This window comes from Physeter macrocephalus, chromosome 11, assembly GCF_002837175.3.
Source record: "Physeter macrocephalus isolate SW-GA chromosome 11, ASM283717v5, whole genome shotgun sequence".
In the NCBI taxonomy this organism is placed as follows: domain Eukaryota; kingdom Metazoa; phylum Chordata; class Mammalia; order Artiodactyla; family Physeteridae; genus Physeter; species Physeter macrocephalus.
Window position 1 is genome coordinate 96,416,213 of NC_041224.1, and position 4,643 is coordinate 96,420,855.

At 47.1% G+C, this 4,643-nt stretch overlaps 1 long non-coding RNA gene across 1 annotated transcript in view; it reads left to right on the forward strand.

Moving 5' to 3' along the window:
* LOC102983482 (uncharacterized) overlaps positions 1 to 4,418 on the forward strand; it is a 30,343-nt gene extending 25,925 nt beyond the window's left edge. Inside the window, exon 4 of the long non-coding RNA XR_448645.2 lies at positions 4,299 to 4,418. This is a non-coding gene — a long non-coding RNA (uncharacterized lncRNA). The remainder of the gene's footprint in view (positions 1 to 4,298) is intronic.
* The last annotated feature ends 225 nt before the right edge of the window (positions 4,419 to 4,643 follow it).

The window sequence follows — 4,643 nt, forward strand, 5'->3', positions numbered from 1 at the left end:
GTTTGTGGTTACCATGAGGTTTTGATATAGCAGTCTCTATATATACAAGATTGTTTTAAGTTGCTGGTCTCTTAATTTCAAATGCATTTCCAATATCCTGCATTTATAATCTCCTCTTCTCATGATTGCAGGTTTTGGTATCATATTTGTGTGTGTATGATTTCCTACCTTTACTGTATGTTTGCTTTTACTGGTGAGCTTTCCCATTTGTAATTTTCTTGTTTCTAGTTGTGGCCTTTTCTTTTCCACCTAGAGAAGTTCCTTTAGTATTTGTTGGAAAGCTGGTTTGGTGGTGCTGAATTCTCTTAGCTTTTGCTTGTCTGTAAAGTTCATGATTTCTCTGACAAATCTGAATGAGAGCCTTGCTGGTTAGAGTATTCTTGGGTGTAGGTTTTTCCCTTTCATCACTTTAAATATATCATGCCACTCCCTTCCAGCCTGCAGAGTTTCTGCTGAAAAATTATCTGATTACCTTATGAGGAGTCCCTTGTATGTTATTTGTTGCTTTTCCCTTGTTGTTTTTAATATTTTCTCTTTGTCTTCAGTTTTTGTCAGTTTTATTAGTATGTGTCTCGGTGTGTTCCTCCTTGGTTTTATGCTGTATGAGACTCTCTGCACTTCCTGGACTTGCATGACTGTTTCCTTTCCCATATTAGGAAAGTTTTCAGCTATTATCTCCTCAAATATTTTCTCAGGCCCTTTCTCTCTCTCTTCTCTTTCTGGGACCCCTATAATGTGAATGTTGGTGTGTTTAATATCGTCCCAGAGGTCTCTTAATCTGTCCTCATTTCTTTTTATTCTTTTTACTTTATTCTGTTCTGTGGCAGTGATTTCCACCATTCTGTCTTCCAGCACACTTATTCATTCTTCTGCCTCATTTATCACGCTGTTGATCCCTTCTAGTGTGTTTTTCATTTAAGTTATTGTATTGTTCCACTCTGTTCTTTATATCTTCTAGCTCTGTGTTAAATATTTCTTGTATCTTCTCAGTCTGTGCCTCCATTCTTTTTCCGAGATCTTGGATCCTCTTTACTATCATTACTCTGAATTCTTTTTCAGGTGGATTGCCTATCTCCACTTCACTTAGTTGTTGTTCTTCTGGGATTTTATCTTGTTCTTTAGTCTGGAGCATATTCCTCTGCTGTCTCATTTTGTCTAACTTTCTGTGTTTGCGGTCTCCGTTCCACAGGCTGCAGGACTGTAGTTCCTCTTGCTTCTGTTGTCTCCCCCCTGGTGGTTTAGGCTGGTCTAAGAGGCTTGTGCAGGCTTCCTGGTAGGACGGACTGGTGCCTGCCCACTGGTGGGTGTAGCTGGGTCTTGTCCCTCTGGTGGGCAGATCCATATCAAGGGATGTGTTTAGCAGGGGCTGTGGGCTCAGGAAGACATTAGGTAACCTGTCTGCTGATGCGTGGGGCTGTGTTCCTGCCCTGTTGGTTGTTTGGCCTGAGGCATCCCAGCACTGGAGCCTACAGGCTGTTGAGTGGGGCCATCTTGCCGTCAAAATGGCCATCTCCAGGAGAGCTCATGCCAATGAGTACTCCCTGGTACCTCCACCACCAGTGTCCTTGTTCCCACAGTGAGCCACAACCACCCCCTGCCTCCCCAGGAGCCCCTCAAAGACCAGCAGGTCTGTCTGGCCCAGGTTCCTATGAAGTCACTGCTTTTCCCCTGGGTCCCGGTGCACACAAGAACTTGTGTGCACCCTCCAAGAGGAGAGTTCCTTCAGTCAAGCCCTTCTGGCCTTCAAAGCCAAAGGCACTGGGAGCTCCCCCTCCTAATGCCAGATCCCCCCAGACTAGGGAGCCTGATGTGGGGCTCAGCCCTCTCATTCCTGTAGGAGAACCCCTGGGATATAGTTATTTTCCAGTTTGTGGGTCACCCACCCGGTGGGTATGGGATTTGATTGTATCACAAATGTGCCCCTTCTACCATCTTGTTGTGGCTTCTTCTTTGTCTTTGGATGTAGAATATCTTTTTTAGTAGGTTCCAGTCTTTTTTTGTTGATGGTTACATGGCAGTTAGTTGTGATTTTGGTGTTTTCGTGAGAGGAGGTGAGCTCATGTCCTTCTACTCCACCATCTTGTCTCCACCTCCCATGGCGTCACTGGCAAAGCCCACTGGGTCCCCAGAAAAAAATAAGATGTAATCTAGGTGATAAGATAAGGTCACCTTCTTCTTTGTGCTTAGTCTAGTTTCACTTGCTTATAGAGGGCCATGTGTAGAGGCCTTGCACCTAACACATTGGATTAGCGTTCCCAGCACAGAAACACTGTGCCAGACGCTTGGTGGCCGAGTGCCGGGAAATGCTTTTTTCAGAGATCTCCCTACCCCCATCCTTATAGTTAAGATGACAGCTAAGCAACGGCCTTAGAGGGATACAGCCTATCATCTACCTGGAGTTTTCTGGGGTCTCCCTGGCCTGGCCTTTAGGCTCCTGCTTGCACCTGAGCTGAAACTACAGCTGGTAGGACAACTGTTCACCTGAGCTGAAACTACAGCTGGTAGGACAACTGTCCTATTGTATGCAAGCCAGGTCAGGGCTAGACCCCTGGCTGGCTGAGACCCACCTTAGCTCCCTCGGGAGCTGAGAATACTCTGTGCCTCATCCAGACCCTGTCCATGCCTTGGCTCAGGCTGGCTACCCCACAGCTCCATGGTAGCCCCAGAAAGGCCACTGGCTCTCAGCTTAACTATCTTCTACACCCTCAATGTGAGCTCAAGAAGACTTCTGGATCCCTTCTGTACCACAAGGGGCCTAGGAAGAGAGGGGAGCACCATTGCTGGCACCTGCCCTACCTAGACCCTCTTTCAATCACTTCCAGCAACCACCCCGGGCATTACTGTGTTGGACAGGTACTTCTCTCGGGGGGCACGACTTTTCCCATGGGACACCTATGGAGAGAGGATCAAACTCACAGTTCCAGGATTTCACCCAAATGATTTGTTTGTGCAAAATGCCCCCTCGGAGTTTGGGCCTGGGGCGGGAGTTAAGACATGTGAATGACTGAGCTCTTGTCCTTCTCCTTCTCCCCCATAGCAGTAGAGGGTCTTTCTCCATTCCCCTTACATTGGATGGGCACATCCCCTAAGTACTCTCTCTCTCTACCCAGGACTCAGAGCTCATAGTTTTGCACATGACATGTAAAAGGAAACTCTTGACATTTACCAACCCCTTTATTTTCCTCGCAATGCTCAGCCTTCAAGCCCTGTCTCTGGAGAGCTGACTCTGAGGCCAGCAGTAGAAGGAGCCTCCTTTTTCCTCTCTCATCTCCAGCTTTGACGACGGGTGCCGTTGGCCAGGGAGAGGGGAGGTGGACAGGAGGAAGTGTCAAAACAGTAAAAGCACACTTACGTATGTATTTTAATTCCTGTTTCATGAGACAAGATATCTACCATAGTTGTTGCTGGGGAGTGTGATGAGGGGCTGGCCTGGCCCCCCAGCACCCAGCTCCAGCTCAAGTCACTCATGCGGCCCCTCCATGGAGCCCAGAGGGAGGGAAGGCTCCTCGGCACTAGGAGGGGAGCCCTGGGTGCTGCTTTCTCAGCTGCAGGAAGGGGGCAGATTGGCAAAGGTGTAGCCCATACTCCTCCTGAACCCCAGCAAGCAGATCATTGCCTCATGGTCTCTCCCTGGAAAGGGGTTGTTGGTTTGTTGGGTGTTTACAGAAAATGCATTTCAGATGAGTCAATGTTGGGTGGAAAGAAAAGGGTAGATTTCACGTGAGTTCCTGGCCAACAGAACAGGATACCTGAAACTCTGGATATGGGGTCTAGATGGGGTTCTCCTGTGAAATCTGGTGGTACAGGAGGAGGTCACCCCTGGAGTTTAGAGAAAGATGTTTTTCTGAGATAAGCTAACCCACAGAAATAAAAATCATTAAAGGGACTTATTCATGCTTAAAACAGTTTAGTTGAGGTTTCTGTTTTGAAAATGTATAAAAGACTTAATTAATTAAAAAAATATATGAACTAGAGTATAAAAGTTGTAAACACAGTAAATTTTAAATGCTCACACACATTTCCAATGTGTAGAAGGTTTATGAAAAAAGGAATCAGAGAGAAAAAGACCAATAGGGCAGAGTGGGGGCTAGGGAGAGCCCCCAGAGTTTGAGAAAGCCAGGTCAGGGGAGGCCTGAAGGGAGATTGGTCCAAGTACGTCAGTAGTTCTTGAGACATACTCCTATTTCTTAACTTACCTGAAGCTCACGTACCTGCCACCACTGCCTCCAGACAAAATTAATTAGCTGGATAATATTTGTTTATAATGTTATTGTTGGTTCTTTGCCTTGAAATTCCAGAGGCTCCATTCTGGGTCGGATACCAGCCCTAGCACTCCAGTGCCTGCAGTGTAACATCCTGGGTTTGAAGTCACGGATGTGCTCCGTTGGCTGAGAGATATGGATAGGAAAGCAGATTGCACACTGGACAGAAGCTTCTTCAGGTAGGAATCAGGCCTGTTTTACTCACCTGACCCTCTGTCTGGGACATGGTAGACACTCAGTAAATATCTGTTGGACGAATGAATGGACTGGCTGAGTGGCATCCTACCCGCTGCTTAGAGAGAGGCTCATCTTTTCCAATAGCCCTGAAATGAGGACAGGGGCCGGTGCTCCTCTCCGGCTTGGTCCTGAGCAGTCGTGGAC